This window comes from Phyllobates terribilis, unplaced genomic scaffold (genome assembly GCF_046119375.1).
Source record: "Phyllobates terribilis strain yellow unplaced genomic scaffold, ASM4611937v1 Scaffold_499__1_contigs__length_1316695, whole genome shotgun sequence".
Classification (NCBI taxonomy): domain Eukaryota; kingdom Metazoa; phylum Chordata; class Amphibia; order Anura; family Dendrobatidae; genus Phyllobates; species Phyllobates terribilis.
Genome location: NW_027363259.1, coordinates 1,239,910 through 1,257,296, shown reverse-complemented (window position 1 = coordinate 1,257,296; position 17,387 = coordinate 1,239,910). Strand labels below are relative to the sequence as shown.

Here is a 17,387-nt window from a genome sequence, read left to right as displayed (position 1 = left end):
TCCTGCTGCTGCTGCTGCTGGCTGTCCAGCAGCAGACTGAAGGTGGCTGCTGCTGTGCGCAGGTATATAAAGGCTCAGAGCCTATTATGACACGCGCAGCCAGCGTTCCATTGCCACATTCCGTCTACTGCAGGCGGGATACCTGGATGGCTGAATGTCACTGAGAAGCTCACAGAGACCGCCATAAGCAACAGTTTAAAAGAATGCCACAGACTAATCAACCAAACTTTTTGGGTTGGTTTCTCTTTTATAGTCTGCAGGCATTAAATGAAAGAAGTCAGTGTTCCAGCAGAGGGAGACAACGTTTCAGAAAAGGCATTGTAGCAAACCAAAAAAGAAATTTTAAGCGCAGCAGAGTAACCAGCTCACATACCTGTTAGCTCAGGTGAGTTTAAAAGGCTGCTGTTGATAACAAGGGCATTTGCTAAATAGATGGTGTGTGTGCAACAATATACTGAAAGGTCAATTATATTGTGCAGCTTATCTCACCACCTGTAGTTATTTAGGTGAAAGCTCCAAAATGCTTGCCTAATATGTCTGTTTATCCAAAAGGAAGTATAGAGGGAGAGCTAGATAGATAGCATTGCATTACATTACATTACATGGCAATGCAATGCACAGTTGCTGAAGTTGAACCAAAATGAGCTTGTCATCTGGCTTCTGCAACTTTTAACATGAAAAATCCAATGAGGAGAAGAAAAGCAAAGCCAAAGAGTCCATCCCAAAATCCGACAAACAAGCAAAATGAACAAAAAGCATTGAATTCAATTCTTTCTGATTTTAGAAACTGCATTAAAGAAGGGGTGCACCGGTCCTGGAGATACTGCAATACCAGGTCAATGCGTGGAGTGGACATAGCAAGCTCTTTTTCCATCTCCCTGTTCTAAAAATCCATTTAATATATGGTCCCCAGATAGGGGACGTATCAGATATTAAACTGATAAGAACAGATACTACACTTGATCTTAGCCAAAAGGCCGAGAAGCGATAACCAGAATTGGTTTCCGACTACGGTGCCACCCAAGGATTCTGAAAAGTCCATTTGTGGAGATGGCCACCTGGACTCCCGTTAAGAAGACATGCTGTCAACCTCTAGATCCCTCACATGCCTGCACTTTTCGGCTTGCTGCTGCTGCAATCCACGCGTTTTAGATCTGCATAACTCCACCTCTTTTAGCACAGTACCCTCAACCCCCGGCTGTTCCCACCCGCCTCAACACCGTTGGAAGGGAGGAGAACCAATTAAGGCGGGGGGGGGGTGGAACGAGCAGCTGTCTACCCTTAGCAGGAGGGTTGCTGATTAATTACCTCTCCTGCTGCTGCTGCTGCTGGCTGTCCAGCAGCAGACTGAAGGTGGCTGCTGCTGTGCGCAGGTATATAAAGGCTCAGAGCCTATTATGACACGCGCAGCCAGCGTTCCATTGCCACATTCCGTCTACTGCAGGCGGGATACCTGGATGGCTGAATGTCACTGAGAAGCTCACAGAGACCGCCATAAGCAACAGTTTAAAAGAATGCCACAGACTAATCAACCAAACTTTTTGGGTTGGTTTCTCTTTTATAGTCTGCAGGCATTAAATGAAAGAAGTCAGTGTTCCAGCAGAGGGAGACAACGTTTCAGAAAAGGCATTGTAGCAAACCAAAAAAGAAATTTTAAGCGCAGCAGAGTAACCAGCTCACATACCTGTTAGCTCAGGTGAGTTTAAAAGGCTGCTGTTGATAACAAGGGCATTTGCTAAATAGATGGTGTGTGTGCAACAATATACTGAAAGGTCAATTATATTGTGCAGCTTATCTCACCACCTGTAGTTATTTAGGTGAAAGCTCCAAAATGCTTGCCTAATATGTCTGTTTATCCAAAAGGAAGTATAGAGGGAGAGCTAGATAGATAGCATTGCATTACATTACATTACATGGCAATGCAATGCACAGTTGCTGAAGTTGAACCAAAATGAGCTTGTCATCTGGCTTCTGCAACTTTTAACATGAAAAATCCAATGAGGAGAAGAAAAGCAAAGCCAAAGAGTCCATCCCAAAATCCGACAAACAAGCAAAATGAACAAAAAGCATTGAATTCAATTCTTTCTGATTTTAGAAACTGCATTAAAGAAGGGGTGCACCGGTCCTGGAGATACTGCAATACCAGGTCAATGCGTGGAGTGGACAGAGCAAGCTCTTTTTCCATCTCCCTGTTCTAAAAATCCATTTAATATATGGTCCCCAGATAGGGGACGTATCAGATATTAAACTGATAAGAACAGATACTACACTTGATCTTAGCCAAAAGGCCGAGAAGCGATAACCAGAATTGGTTTCCGACTACGGTGCCACCCAAGGATTCTGAAAAGTCCATTTGTGGAGATGGCCACCTGGACTCCCGTTAAGAAGACATGCTGTCAACCTCTAGATCCCTCACATGCCTGCACTTTTCGGCTTGCTGCTGCTGCAATCCACGCGTTTTAGATCTGCATAACTCCACCTCTTTTAGCACAGTACCCTCAACCCCCGGCTGTTCCCACCCGCCTCAACACCGTTGGAAGGGAGGAGAACCAATTAAGGCGGGGGGGGGGGTGGAACGAGCAGCTGTCTACCCTTAGCAGGAGGGTTGCTGATTAATTACCTCTCCTGCTGCTGCTGCTGCTGGCTGTCCAGCAGCAGACTGAAGGTGGCTGCTGCTGTGCGCAGGTATATAAAGGCTCAGAGCCTATTATAACACGCGCAGCCAGCGTTCCATTGCCACATTCCGTCTACTGCAGGCGGGATACCTGGATGGCTGAATGTCACTGAGAAGCTCACAGAGACCGCCATAAGCAACAGTTTAAAAGAATGCCACAGACTAATCAACCAAACTTTTTGGGTTGGTTTCTCTTTTATAGTCTGCAGGCATTAAATGAAAGAAGTCAGTGTTCCAGCAGAGGGAGACAACGTTTCAGAAAAGGCATTGTAGCAAACCAAAAAAGAAATTTTAAGCGCAGCAGAGTAACCAGCTCACATACCTGTTAGCTCAGGTGAGTTTAAAAGGCTGCTGTTGATAACAAGGGCATTTGCTAAATAGATGGTGTGTGTGCAACAATATACTGAAAGGTCAATTATATTGTGCAGCTTATCTCACCACCTGTAGTTATTTAGGTGAAAGCTCCAAAATGCTTGCCTAATATGTCTGTTTATCCAAAAGGAAGTATAGAGGGAGAGCTAGATAGATAGCATTGCATTACATTACATTACATGGCAATGCAATGCACAGTTGCTGAAGTTGAACCAAAATGAGCTTGTCATCTGGCTTCTGCAACTTTTAACATGAAAAATCCAATGAGGAGAAGAAAAGCAAAGCCAAAGAGTCCATCCCAAAATCCGACAAACAAGCAAAATGAACAAAAAGCATTGAATTCAATTCTTTCTGATTTTAGAAACTGCATTAAAGAAGGGGTGCACCGGTCCTGGAGATACTGCAATACCAGGTCAATGCGTGGAGTGGACAGAGCAAGCTCTTTTTCCATCTCCCTGTTCTAAAAATCCATTTAATATATGGTCCCCAGATAGGGGACGTATCAGATATTAAACTGATAAGAACAGATACTACACTTGATCTTAGCCAAAAGGCCAAGAAGCGATAACCAGAATTGGTTTCCGACTACGGTGCCACCCAAGGATTCTGAAAAGTCCATTTGTGGAGATGGCCACCTGGACTCCCGTTAAGAAGACATGCTGTCAACCTCTAGATCCCTCACATGCCTGCACTTTTCGGCTTGCTGCTGCTGCAATCCACGCGTTTTAGATCTGCATAACTCCACCTCTTTTAGCACAGTACCCTCAACCCCCGGCTGTTCCCACCCGCCTCAACACCGTTGGAAGGGAGGAGAACCAATTAAGGCGGGGGGGGGGTGGAACGAGCAGCTGTCTACCCTTAGCAGGAGGGTTGCTGATTAATTACCTCTCCTGCTGCTGCTGCTGGCTGTCCAGCAGCAGACTGAAGGTGGCTGCTGCTGTGCGCAGGTATATAAAGGCTCAGAGCCTATTATGACACGCGCAGCCAGCGTTCCATTGCCACATTCCGTCTACTGCAGGCGGGATACCTGGATGGCTGAATGTCACTGAGAAGCTCACAGAGACCGCCATAAGCAACAGTTTAAAAGAATGCCACAGACTAATCAACCAAACTTTTTGGGTTGGTTTCTCTTTTATAGTCTGCAGGCATTAAATGAAAGAAGTCAGTGTTCCAGCAGAGGGAGACAACGTTTCAGAAAAGGCATTGTAGCAAACCAAAAAAGAAATTTTAAGCGCAGCAGAGTAACCAGCTCACATACCTGTTAGCTCAGGTGAGTTTAAAAGGCTGCTGTTGATAACAAGGGCATTTGCTAAATAGATGGTGTGTGTGCAACAATATACTGAAAGGTCAATTATATTGTGCAGCTTATCTCACCACCTGTAGTTATTTAGGTGAAAGCTCCAAAATGCTTGCCTAATATGTCTGTTTATCCAAAAGGAAGTATAGAGGGAGAGCTAGATAGATAGCATTGCATTACATTACATTACATGGCAATGCAATGCACAGTTGCTGAAGTTGAACCAAAATGAGCTTGTCATCTGGCTTCTGCAACTTTTAACATGAAAAATCCAATGAGGAGAAGAAAAGCAAAGCCAAAGAGTCCATCCCAAAATCCGACAAACAAGCAAAATGAACAAAAAGCATTGAATTCAATTCTTTCTGATTTTAGAAACTGCATTAAAGAAGGGGTGCACCGGTCCTGGAGATACTGCAATACCAGGTCAATGCGTGGAGTGGACAGAGCAAGCTCTTTTTCCATCTCCCTGTTCTAAAAATCCATTTAATATATGGTCCCCAGATAGGGGACGTATCAGATATTAAACTGATAAGAACAGATACTACACTTGATCTTAGCCAAAAGGCCGAGAAGCGATAACCAGAATTGGTTTCCGACTACGGTGCCACCCAAGGATTCTGAAAAGTCCATTTGTGGAGATGGCCACCTGGACTCCCGTTAAGAAGACATGCTGTCAACCTCTAGATCCCTCACATGCCTGCACTTTTCGGCTTGCTGCTGCTGCAATCCACGCGTTTTAGATCTGCATAACTCCACCTCTTTTAGCACAGTACCCTCAACCCCCGGCTGTTCCCACCCGCCTCAACACCGTTGGAAGGGAGGAGAACCAATTAAGGCGGGGGGGGGGTGGAACGAGCAGCTGTCTACCCTTAGCAGGAGGGTTGCTGATTAATTACCTCTCCTGCTGCTGCTGCTGCTGGCTGTCCAGCAGCAGACTGAAGGTGGCTGCTGCTGTGCGCAGGTATATAAAGGCTCAGAGCCTATTATGACACGCGCAGCCAGCGTTCCATTGCCACATTCCGTCTACTGCAGGCGGGATACCTGGATTGCTGAATGTCACTGAGAAGCTCACAGACACCGCCATAAGCAACAGTTTAAAAGAATGCCACAGACTAATCAACCAAACTTTTTGGGTTGGTTTCTCTTTTATAGTCTGCAGGCATTAAATGAAAGAAGTCAGTGTTCCAGCAGAGGGAGACAACGTTTCAGAAAAGGCATTGTAGCAAACCAAAAAAGAAATTTTAAGCGCAGCAGAGTAACCAGCTCACATACCTGTTAGCTCAGGTGAGTTTAAAAGGCTGCTGTTGATAACAAGGGCATTTGCTAAATAGATGGTCTGTGTGCAACAATATACTGAAAGGTCAATTATATTGTGCAGCTTATCTCACCACCTGTAGTTATTTAGGTGAAAGCTCCAAAATGCTTGCCTAATATGTCTGTTTATCCAAAAGGAAGTATAGAGGGAGAGCTAGATAGATAGCATTGCATTACATTACATTACATGGCAATGCAATGCACAGTTGCTGAAGTTGAACCAAAATGAGCTTGTCATCTGGCTTCTGCAACTTTTAACATGAAAAATCCAATGAGGAGAAGAAAAGCAAAGCCAAAGAGTCCATCCCAAAATCCGACAAACAAGCAAAATGAACAAAAAGCATTGAATTCAATTCTTTCTGATTTTAGAAACTGCATTAAAGAAGGGGTGCACCGGTCCTGGAGATACTGCAATACCAGGTCAATGCGTGGAGTGGACAGAGCAAGCTCTTTTTCCATCTCCCTGTTCTAAAAATCCATTTAATATATGGTCCCCAGATAGGGGACGTATCAGATATTAAACTGATAAGAACAGATACTACACTTGATCTTAGCCAAAAGGCCGAGAAGCGATAACCAGAATTGGTTTCCGACTACGGTGCCACCCAAGGATTCTGAAAAGTCCATTTGTGGAGATGGCCACCTGGACTCCCGTTAAGAAGACATGCTGTCAACCTCTAGATCCCTCACATGCCTGCACTTTTCGGCTTGCTGCTGCTGCAATCCACGCGTTTTAGATCTGCATAACTCCACCTCTTTTAGCACAGTACCCTCAACCCCCGGCTGTTCCCACCCGCCTCAACACCGTTGGAAGGGAGGAGAACCAATTAAGGCGGGGGGGGGTGGAACGAGCAGCTGTCTACCCTTAGCAGGAGGGTTGCTGATTAATTACCTCTCCTGCTGCTGCTGCTGCTGGCTGTCCAGCAGCAGACTGAAGGTGGCTGCTGCTGTGCGCAGGTATATAAAGGCTCAGAGCCTATTATGACACGCGCAGCCAGCGTTCCATTGCCACATTCCGTCTACTGCAGGCGGGATACCTGGATGGCTGAATGTCACTGAGAAGCTCACAGAGACCGCCATAAGCAACAGTTTAAAAGAATGCCACAGACTAATCAACCAAACTTTTTGGGTTGGTTTCTCTTTTATAGTCTGCAGGCATTAAATGAAAGAAGTCAGTGTTCCAGCAGAGGGAGACAACGTTTCAGAAAAGGCATTGTAGCAAACCAAAAAAGAAATTTTAAGCGCAGCAGAGTAACCAGCTCACATACCTGTTAGCTCAGGTGAGTTTAAAAGGCTGCTGTTGATAACAAGGGCATTTGCTAAATAGATGGTGTGTGTGCAACAATATACTGAAAGGTCAATTATATTGTGCAGCTTATCTCACCACCTGTAGTTATTTAGGTGAAAGCTCCAAAATGCTTGCCTAATATGTCTGTTTATCCAAAAGGAAGTATAGAGGGAGAGCTAGATAGATAGCATTGCATTACATTACATTACATGGCAATGCAATGCACAGTTGCTGAAGTTGAACCAAAATGAGCTTGTCATCTGGCTTCTGCAACTTTTAACATGAAAAATCCAATGAGGAGAAGAAAAGCAAAGCCAAAGAGTCCATCCCAAAATCCGACAAACAAGCAAAATGAACAAAAAGCATTGAATTCAATTCTTTCTGATTTTAGAAACTGCATTAAAGAAGGGGTGCACCGGTCCTGGAGATACTGCAATACCAGGTCAATGCGTGGAGTGGACAGAGCAAGCTCTTTTTCCATCTCCCTGTTCTAAAAATCCATTTAATATATGGTCCCCAGATAGGAGACGTATCAGATATTAAACTGATAAGAACAGATACTACACTTGATCTTAGCCAAAAGGCCGAGAAGCGATAACCAGAATTGGTTTCCGACTACGGTGCCACCCAAGGATTCTGAAAAGTCCATTTGTGGAGATGGCCACCTGGACTCCCGTTAAGAAGACATGCTGTCAACCTCTAGATCCCTCACATGCCTGCACTTTTCGGCTTGCTGCTGCTGCAATCCACGCGTTTTAGATCTGCATAACTCCACCTCTTTTAGCACAGTACCCTCAACCCCCGGCTGTTCCCACCCGCCTCAACACCGTTGGAAGGGAGGAGAACCAATTAAGGCGGGGGGGGGGTGGAACGAGCAGCTGTCTACCCTTAGCAGGAGGGTTGCTGATTAATTACCTCTCCTGCTGCTGCTGCTGCTGGCTGTCCAGCAGCAGACTGAAGGTGGCTGCTGCTGTGCGCAGGTATATAAAGGCTCAGAGCCTATTATGACACGCGCAGCCAGCGTTCCATTGCCACATTCCGTCTACTGCAGGCGGGATACCTGGATTGCTGAATGTCACTGAGAAGCTCACAGACACCGCCATAAGCAACAGTTTAAAAGAATGCCACAGACTAATCAACCAAACTTTTTGGGTTGGTTTCTCTTTTATAGTCTGCAGGCATTAAATGAAAGAAGTCAGTGTTCCAGCAGAGGGAGACAACGTTTCAGAAAAGGCATTGTAGCAAACCAAAAAAGAAATTTTAAGCGCAGCAGAGTAACCAGCTCACATACCTGTTAGCTCAGGTGAGTTTAAAAGGCTGCTGTTGATAACAAGGGCATTTGCTAAATAGATGGTCTGTGTGCAACAATATACTGAAAGGTCAATTATATTGTGCAGCTTATCTCACCACCTGTAGTTATTTAGGTGAAAGCTCCAAAATGCTTGCCTAATATGTCTGTTTATCCAAAAGGAAGTATAGAGGGAGAGCTAGATAGATAGCATTGCATTACATTACATTACATGGCAATGCAATGCACAGTTGCTGAAGTTGAACCAAAATGAGCTTGTCATCTGGCTTCTGCAACTTTTAACATGAAAAATCCAATGAGGAGAAGAAAAGCAAAGCCAAAGAGTCCATCCCAAAATCCGACAAACAAGCAAAATGAACAAAAAGCATTGAATTCAATTCTTTCTGATTTTAGAAACTGCATTAAAGAAGGGGTGCACCGGTCCTGGAGATACTGCAATACCAGGTCAATGCGTGGAGTGGACAGAGCAAGCTCTTTTTCCATCTCCCTGTTCTAAAAATCCATTTAATATATGGTCCCCAGATAGGGGACGTATCAGATATTAAACTGATAAGAACAAATACTACACTTGATCTTAGCCAAAAGGCCGAGAAGCGATAACCAGAATTGGTTTCCGACTACGGTGCCACCCAAGGATTCTGAAAAGTCCATTTGTGGAGATGGCCACCTGGACTCCCGTTAAGAAGACATGCTGTCAACCTCTAGATCCCTCACATGCCTGCACTTTTCGGCTTGCTGCTGCTGCAATCCACGCGTTTTAGATCTGCATAACTCCACCTCTTTTAGCACAGTACCCTCAACCCCCGGCTGTTCCCACCCGCCTCAACACCGTTGGAAGGGAGGAGAACCAATTAAGGCGGGGGGGGGGTGGAACGAGCAGCTGTCTACCCTTAGCAGGAGGGTTGCTGATTAATTACCTCTCCTGCTGCTGCTGCTGCTGGCTGTCCAGCAGCAGACTGAAGGTGGCTGCTGCTGTGCGCAGGTATATAAAGGCTCAGAGCCTATTATGACACGCGCAGCCAGCGTTCCATTGCCACATTCCGTCTACTGCAGGCGGGATACCTGGATGGCTGAATGTCACTGAGAAGCTCACAGAGACCGCCATAAGCAACAGTTTAAAAGAATGCCACAGACTAATCAACCAAACTTTTTGGGTTGGTTTCTCTTTTATAGTCTGCAGGCATTAAATGAAAGAAGTCAGTGTTCCAGCAGAGGGAGACAACGTTTCAGAAAAGGCATTGTAGCAAACCAAAAAAGAAATTTTAAGCGCAGCAGAGTAACCAGCTCACATACCTGTTAGCTCAGGTGAGTTTAAAAGGCTGCTGTTGATAACAAGGGCATTTGCTAAATAGATGGTGTGTGTGCAACAATATACTGAAAGGTCAATTATATTGTGCAGCTTATCTCACCACCTGTAGTTATTTAGGTGAAAGCTCCAAAATGCTTGCCTAATATGTCTGTTTATCCAAAAGGAAGTATAGAGGGAGAGCTAGATAGATAGCATTGCATTACATTACATTACATGGCAATGCAATGCACAGTTGCTGAAGTTGAACCAAAATGAGCTTGTCATCTGGCTTCTGCAACTTTTAACATGAAAAATCCAATGAGGAGAAGAAAAGCAAAGCCAAAGAGTCCATCCCAAAATCCGACAAACAAGCAAAATGAACAAAAAGCATTGAATTCAATTCTTTCTGATTTTAGAAACTGCATTAAAGAAGGGGTGCACCGGTCCTGGAGATACTGCAATACCAGGTCAATGCGTGGAGTGGACAGAGCAAGCTCTTTTTCCATCTCCCTGTTCTAAAAATCCATTTAATATATGGTCCCCAGATAGGAGACGTATCAGATATTAAACTGATAAGAACAGATACTACACTTGATCTTAGCCAAAAGGCCGAGAAGCGATAACCAGAATTGGTTTCCGACTACGGTGCCACCCAAGGATTCTGAAAAGTCCATTTGTGGAGATGGCCACCTGGACTCCCGTTAAGAAGACATGCTGTCAACCTCTAGATCCCTCACATGCCTGCACTTTTCGGCTTGCTGCTGCTGCAATCCACGCGTTTTAGATCTGCATAACTCCACCTCTTTTAGCACAGTACCCTCAACCCCCGGCTGTTCCCACCCGCCTCAACACCGTTGGAAGGGAGGAGAACCAATTAAGGCGGGGGGGGGGGTGGAACGAGCAGCTGTCTACCCTTAGCAGGAGGGTTGCTGATTAATTACCTCTCCTGCTGCTGCTGCTGCTGGCTGTCCAGCAGCAGACTGAAGGTGGCTGCTGCTGTGCGCAGGTATATAAAGGCTCAGAGCCTATTATGACACGCGCAGCCAGCGTTCCATTGCCACATTCCGTCTACTGCAGGCGGGATACCTGGATGGCTGAATGTCACTGAGAAGCTCACAGAGACCGCCATAAGCAACAGTTTAAAAGAATGCCACAGACTAATCAACCAAACTTTTTGGGTTGGTTTCTCTTTTATAGTCTGCAGGCATTAAATGAAAGAAGTCAGTGTTCCAGCAGAGGGAGACAACGTTTCAGAAAAGGCATTGTAGCAAACCAAAAAAGAAATTTTAAGCGCAGCAGAGTAACCAGCTCACATACCTGTTAGCTCAGGTGAGTTTAAAAGGCTGCTGTTGATAACAAGGGCATTTGCTAAATAGATGGTGTGTGTGCAACAATATACTGAAAGGTCAATTATATTGTGCAGCTTATCTCACCACCTGTAGTTATTTAGGTGAAAGCTCCAAAATGCTTGCCTAATATGTCTGTTTATCCAAAAGGAAGTATAGAGGGAGAGCTAGATAGATAGCATTGCATTACATTACATTACATGGCAATGCAATGCACAGTTGCTGAAGTTGAACCAAAATGAGCTTGTCATCTGGCTTCTGCAACTTTTAACATGAAAAATCCAATGAGGAGAAGAAAAGCAAAGCCAAAGAGTCCATCCCAAAATCCGACAAACAAGCAAAATGAACAAAAAGCATTGAATTCAATTCTTTCTGATTTTAGAAACTGCATTAAAGAAGGGGTGCACCGGTCCTGGAGATACTGCAATACCAGGTCAATGCGTGGAGTGGACAGAGCAAGCTCTTTTTCCATCTCCCTGTTCTAAAAATCCATTTAATATATGGTCCCCAGATAGGGGACGTATCAGATATTAAACTGATAAGAACAGATTTTTTTGATTGAATATATCTTTTATTAGCACAAAAAATAAGTTAACAGACAGTGTACAGTGCCGCAGCCCAGTACACACAGAATTCTACATCATATTTACATAGCATGAGGATACGACGCACTAACTAGACACATCACACCCCTATGCTACACAAAACACTCAATCTGAAAGAAAAAGCATGTCAATCAATACAGTACGACGAACCGTGATAAGGGATGGGGATTGGGAAAAAGGGGATGGGGAGGGGAAAATCACAGGCCCGAAGCTTTATTGAAAGACAAGACACATAAGGGGAGAGGGGGAGGAGGGGTTTAGTCCTCATCCTCGTCCTCCGGACCGTCCACGATGGAATAGTCTCTGAGCAGACTGTGGATCAGCCTGCGGCAGTCCTGGATGGACATCCTCTCCCTCCTCAAGATGAGCCGGTTCCTGGCGACCCAAACGGCATCCTTGAAGCAGTTCATAAGGCGCCAAGCCTCCTGGATGGCTCCGACGGTATGAACCCCAGGGAAGAGTCCGTAAAGCACAGAATGGTGCGATAGGCTCGCCCTGAGGACAGAGTTCCTCAGGTCGTCCTCAAGGGCAGTCAACAGGCGCTGTGCAAATCCGCAGTCCCAAAAAGTGTGCAAAGATGTTTCCTCCACGAAGGGGCACCTTGGGCAGTACTGGGTCTTGCACAGGTTCCGGGCATGCATGAATGACCGGACGGGCAGTCCGCCCTGAATCGCCATCCACGACAAGTCCTTGTGCCCGTTGGTCAGCCTGTCAGACGACACATTTGTCCACACAGTCTCCAGCGTGTCCTGGTGAAGTCCTGTGATGTTCTCCACGTCATCCTTGGCTCTGATGAGCTTGTGGATAGTTTTGGGCTTCCACAAGTCGGGCTTGAGTCCCTCCAGTTGATGTTCCCCCACAAATCGAACGACGTCTCCGTAGAACCATGGCGTCGTCCAGTTGTAGGGGAAGGAGCTGTCCCACTTGTCCCAGCCGAGTCGCCTCCAAAGAGGAAGCAGGAAGAAGCGAGACATGGACCTGCCCGCGGAGCCATTCTTGACTTGCAAAGTCCGGCGAACACAATCACACACAAAAGAGGATCGCAGGAGGGTGGGGATATCTGGAACGCCCTTCCCACCCTTGCGAGGCTCCTTGTACATGACGGCCCGCCTGACTCTGTCCATCTTGGATCCCCAGACAAAGTGAAACACTGTCCTGGTAATGGCCCTGCACACAGTGACGTGTGGGGGCCAGGCCTGCGCCGTGTACTGCAAGACGGGCAGGACCTCATTACGCAGGACGAGTGCCTTACCCTCACAAGTGAGGTGTCTGAGGCTCCAGAGTCCGATCCGTTGCTTCACCTTGGCCAAGCGTTCTTGCCAGGACTTGAGGGCCGCTCCTTCCTTCCCGAACCAGACTCCCAGCACCTTGAGGAAATCCGGTTGAATGTTGAAGGGGAAGGGGGCGGAGGAGGCCGGCTGCCAATCCCCGAAGAGCATGGCTTCCGACTTCCTGCAGTTGACTTTGGCCCCTGAAGCCCGGCCGAACCTCTCACACGTCTGGACGAGGGCGTCGACTGAACCACGATCAGAGCAGAAGACGGTGACGTCGTCCATGTAGAGCGAGCACTTGACCTCGTGTCGTCCCGGACCCGGTGCGGTGATCCCTCTGATCTCTCCATTCTGCCGGATAGCCTCTGCGAAGAGTTCTATAACACAAACAAAAAGAAGAGGTGATAGAGGGCAGCCTTGTCTGACCCCAGAGAGGACAGGGAAGGGGTCAGTCTTCCAGCCTTTCACCAACACCGAGCTGTGGATATCAAAATACATCAAACGGACATACGAACAAAACATGTTACCCAAACCTAACCGGTGCAGAGCTCGGCCCATGAACTCGTGGGAAACCCGGTCGAAGGCCTTCTCCTGATCCAAGGAGACCAGGGCCGCGTGTGCGCGGCGGACCTTGATGTACTCGACCGTGTCCCGCACGAGAGCGAGGCTGTCTGCGATGCGACGTCCAGGGATGCCGCAGGTCTGGTCCGGGTGGATGATCCGTCCGATGACCGTCTTAAGTCGTGTCGCCATCGTCTTGGCCAGGATCTTGTAGTCCACGTTGAGCAGAGTGATGGGACGCCAATTCCTCAGGTCGCACCTCTCTCCCTTCCGCTTGTACAGGATCGTGACCATTCCTTCCCTCAAAGATGGAGGCATTCTACCCTCCACCACCATCTCCTCGTACAGGTCCAACAGGTCCGGACAGATGAGGTCTCCCAGCGCTACATAGAGCTCCGCTGGAAGACCATCACTGCCTGGGGTCCTGCCGGTCCTAAAGGATTTAGCGGCAGAGAGCAATTCGCCCACCATCAGAGGTTTGTCCAAGGCTGCCGTGCCTGCAGGATCAAGATGGTTAGTGATACCTGACAGGAACTTATCAGCAGCGTCGGGGTCGGTAGTCTTGTGGGAGTAGAGTTCGCTGCAGAAGTCGCTGACGACCCTCATCACGTCCTCCTTCCCACGTCGCATGTTTCCGCTCTCGTCTCGCAGCTCGTTCAGGGGCGTGTGACCGGCATGAAGTTTCCTGAAAAAGAATGAGTTACATTTCTCACCCTTCTCCAGATTCTCCACTTTGGAACGGAAGACGATTCGCTTGGACTCCTCCTCAAAGTGCCTTTTCAGGCTCTTCTTGGTCTCCTCCAGCTCCTCCCTCACGTCCCAGCCGCAGTGAAGAAGGTCCTGCAGCGACCGCAGCTCGCGCTGCAGCCCTCTGAAGTCCCTCCTCTTCTCACATGCCTGTTGTCGACCCTTGGCCTGAAAGAAACAGCGAAACTCAAGTTTAACATATTCCCACCAATCAGAGACTGTTTGGAAGCTACCCTTGTAGGACTGCCACATTGCGTAGGCTGCTCTCAGCTCCTCCACGACTTCATCCTGAGCCAGCAGAGCACAATTAAGCTTCCAGGAGCCGGGGCCGGACGGAAAACCGTTGCCGAGGACACCTTGTAAGTGAATGGCTCTGTGGTCGGAGAAGAAGCAGGGGACCATCGAGTGCCTACTCTGCCTGACTGCCCGAGAGGTGAACACAAAGTCAATCCTGGAGCGGAGTGAGCCATCGGGTCGGCTCCACGAATAGTTCGTGGAGCCTCTCCCCATGGAGCCCACCACGTCCTGAAGAGAGGCCTCGGTTACCATCTCGATGAGCAGCTTGGACGTGATGTCCAACTTGGCAGATGTGCCAGAACTACGACCATCCTCCTCGATGGGGCAGTTGAAATCCCCGGCCATCACTAAGGTCCTGGTGGTGGCAAGCTGAAGCCGCAGGGTCTGGAAAAGCTCCAAACGCTCATTCTTCAGTGGGGACGCATACACGTTGATGAACCTGACAGGTTCTCCCGCCCAGTTGCCATCTACAACAAGAGCCCTGCCGCAGATGAGCTCCTGGATGGACTCAAGGGTGAATGCGCGCCCCCTGATCAGAATTGCGACCCCCGCAGACTTGCAGTCACCCCCACCGGACCAGTAGGATGGACCGTGGGACCACTCCCTGGCCAGATGTTTGAAGGACCTAGAGGAGGGAAGGGAACATTCCTGCAACATATAAACATCACACAACTGGGAAGTAAGGAAGGCATAAATAGTCTGACGTCTGAACTTGTCCTTGATGCTCCTGACATTAATGGAAAATAAGTTAATATTAGCCATCATGTAGGGAAAAAAGAAAAAGTTAGCGCAGGCAATACACCTTAGTTACCACTCCGGTCGGGTGGTCCCTCGTCGGTGTTGACTGCTGGTGACGGGATCACCAGCAGGCCCTCTTCCTCCATCTGGTCAAGCAGCGCGGCCTCGATCTCGGCAACCACCAGTTCCTCCTCTTCTGGCTCGGCCACCAGGGTCTCAACCATGTGCTCCATCTCTTCTGGCTCAGGGAGGGTATCCTCCTTTTCGCCTACGAAATCCAGAATCTTCTTTTTGGAGGATTCAGTAGCAGGGCTGTCCTCCACCTTCCTCTTTCCCCGGGTTGGAACTGGGGAGACAAGAAGGGGAAAATCCTCCTCGGAATAGATAGCGGCAGGTGGAGGAAAGGTTAATTCCACCGCTACCATGGTCTGGGGAGGGAGAGTGGCTGCCGGGGCAGGGGAAAGGACACCTGCTGAGGAGTAGGGGAAGGAGGAAGAGGAAGTGGAATCCTCAGCAGGGGTGGCCGGGGTGGGGGGGGGTTGGACGGGGGTGGCAGGGGGAGGGATCGAGAGAGGGGTGACAGAACTCTTACCCTCCTTTGACTTTTTCTTCTGCTTCGGAGCTGCTGGGACCGTCGCTGGGGCTTTGGCCACCGACTCCTTGACCGCTTTGGCCTTGGTCGTCTCGGCCTTGGCCGCTGGGGCCTTGGTCGTCGCGTCCTTGACCTTCACAGGCCTGGTCGTCGGGGCCTTGTCCTCCGGAGCTGGGGTCGTCGCAACCACCGATGCCCAGGATCTCTCACGCTTGGGGCAATCCTTGTACAGATGAGCCGCCAGCCCACACAGGTTGCAAGACGTCTTCTTCGGGCAGTCTTTCGAGCTGTGTCCCGTCACTCGACAAATCCTGCAGGCATCCTCCTTGCAGTCCTTCATCTCGTGGCCGTTCTTGCCGCATCTCCTGCAGTTCCGCGGCATGTCCGGGTAATAGATGAGGCCGTAGGAGTTGCCCAGGGAGAATGTCGGGGGCAGGTGCCGAAGTCCGTCTGAGTACGCCAGGTCCCTGTGAAGTCTAACAGTCACCGACCACTTACCTGTCCAGAAGCCGAGTCCATTCAGGATGTGAGAGGGTTCCTTCACAACCAAACAGAAGCGTCTCAGGAAGGTACAGATGTCTTGGCCTGGGGTGTGCGGGTTGCGCATGGAGACCGTGATCCTCCTTTCGTCCCTCTGGATAGGGCAGCTACCTGTAAAGGCAGAGAAAGAATTATCTGGTCCTTTTGCGCTTACCATTTCCCAGAACCTCCTGCAGGTGTTCACAGTGGCGAAGGTGACGAAGAAGATCCCCGTCAAGAAGGTCTGGATGCTGAGGGTGTCCGACCTGGAGAAGCCTCGATCCAGCAGCATCTTCTGGCAGAACACGTCCGAGGACATGTCCGGCACCCTCCCATCCACTTCCTTCAGTTTCAGGGCCACCGTCTGCCGCATCCATGGCTCCAGGGCTGGAGCTTCTTGGCGGGGCTTCTGGGGTCCCTTCTGCTGGCCAGTCGTGGAGGCAGAGTCCTTGGGGTCAGAATCGGCTCCTGGCTGGGCCCTCCTGGCTGTCCCCTGCTCCAGGCTCTTCTTTTCGGCCTTCCTCGCAGCGCTTGCCATGGCTTTCCTCCTGCAGTTACTTCTTGGAGCTGGATCTGGAGCTCTTCCCGAAATGGGTGGAGCTATGCAGATTCTTCTCCCGTCGTGTTCTGGACAAATTCCCCGAAAGGTCTTTGTCTCGATGATTTTCTTACTCGAAGATTCCACAGGACAGCCCGATTCTTCTCCGAGTCTTCGTCTTCTTCTGGATTCTTTAGAGCTTCTTCCTCCCACCGATATCCGCCTTCCTTCTCCGATGTCAGCTGGGCTCCGAAGCTCTTCTCCTTCCGAGTTCGATCGCTCTCGTCAAGTGTAGATCGTAGCTCTTGTGTTCTTAAAAGAACAGATACTACACTTGATCTTAGCCAAAAGGCAGAGAAGCGATAACCAGAATTGGTTTCCGACTACGGTGCCACCCAAGGATTCTGAAAAGTCCATTTGTGGAGATGGCCACCTGGACTCCCGTTAAGAAGACATGCTGTCAACCTCTAGATCCCTCACATGCCTGCACTTTTCGGCTTGCTGCTGCTGCAATCCACGCGTTTTAGATCTGCATAACTCCACCTCTTTTAGCACAGTACCCTCAACCCCCGGCTGTTCCCACCCGCCTCAACACCGTTGGAAGGGAGGAGAACCAATTAAGGCGGGGGGG

At 48.6% G+C, this 17,387-nt stretch overlaps 9 non-coding genes and 1 pseudogene across 9 annotated transcripts; all 10 read right to left on the bottom strand.

Annotated features, from left to right (window-relative positions):
* Positions 1 to 798: 798 nt before the first annotated feature.
* LOC141230183 (U2 spliceosomal RNA) lies at positions 799 to 989 on the bottom strand. Its single transcript, XR_012296739.1, has one exon. It is a non-coding gene; the product is annotated as a U2 spliceosomal RNA (small nuclear RNA).
* A 1,120-nt stretch (positions 990 to 2,109) lies between these two features.
* LOC141230897 (U2 spliceosomal RNA) lies at positions 2,110 to 2,300 on the bottom strand. The gene has a single exon (XR_012297345.1). It is a non-coding gene; the product is annotated as a U2 spliceosomal RNA (small nuclear RNA).
* Positions 2,301 to 3,421: 1,121 nt separating this feature from the next.
* Positions 3,422 to 3,612, bottom strand: LOC141230925 (U2 spliceosomal RNA). The gene has a single exon (XR_012297372.1). It is a non-coding gene; the product is annotated as a U2 spliceosomal RNA (small nuclear RNA).
* Positions 3,613 to 4,729: 1,117 nt separating this feature from the next.
* Positions 4,730 to 4,920, bottom strand: LOC141230896 (U2 spliceosomal RNA). The gene has a single exon (XR_012297344.1). It is a non-coding gene; the product is annotated as a U2 spliceosomal RNA (small nuclear RNA).
* A 1,120-nt stretch (positions 4,921 to 6,040) lies between these two features.
* On the bottom strand, positions 6,041 to 6,231 carry LOC141230895 (U2 spliceosomal RNA). Its single transcript, XR_012297343.1, has one exon. It is a non-coding gene; the product is annotated as a U2 spliceosomal RNA (small nuclear RNA).
* Positions 6,232 to 7,350: 1,119 nt separating this feature from the next.
* LOC141230159 (U2 spliceosomal RNA) lies at positions 7,351 to 7,541 on the bottom strand. Its single transcript, XR_012296715.1, has one exon. It is a non-coding gene; the product is annotated as a U2 spliceosomal RNA (small nuclear RNA).
* A 1,120-nt stretch (positions 7,542 to 8,661) lies between these two features.
* On the bottom strand, positions 8,662 to 8,852 carry LOC141230186 (U2 spliceosomal RNA). Its single transcript, XR_012296741.1, has one exon. It is a non-coding gene; the product is annotated as a U2 spliceosomal RNA (small nuclear RNA).
* Positions 8,853 to 9,972: 1,120 nt separating this feature from the next.
* Positions 9,973 to 10,163, bottom strand: LOC141230158 (U2 spliceosomal RNA). The gene has a single exon (XR_012296714.1). It is a non-coding gene; the product is annotated as a U2 spliceosomal RNA (small nuclear RNA).
* A 1,121-nt stretch (positions 10,164 to 11,284) lies between these two features.
* Positions 11,285 to 11,478, bottom strand: LOC141230305 (U2 spliceosomal RNA). Its single transcript, XR_012296855.1, has one exon. It is a non-coding gene; the product is annotated as a U2 spliceosomal RNA (small nuclear RNA).
* Positions 11,479 to 17,042: 5,564 nt separating this feature from the next.
* Positions 17,043 to 17,120, bottom strand: LOC141230409 (U2 spliceosomal RNA; annotated as a pseudogene).
* Between the last annotated feature and the right edge of the window lie 267 nt (positions 17,121 to 17,387).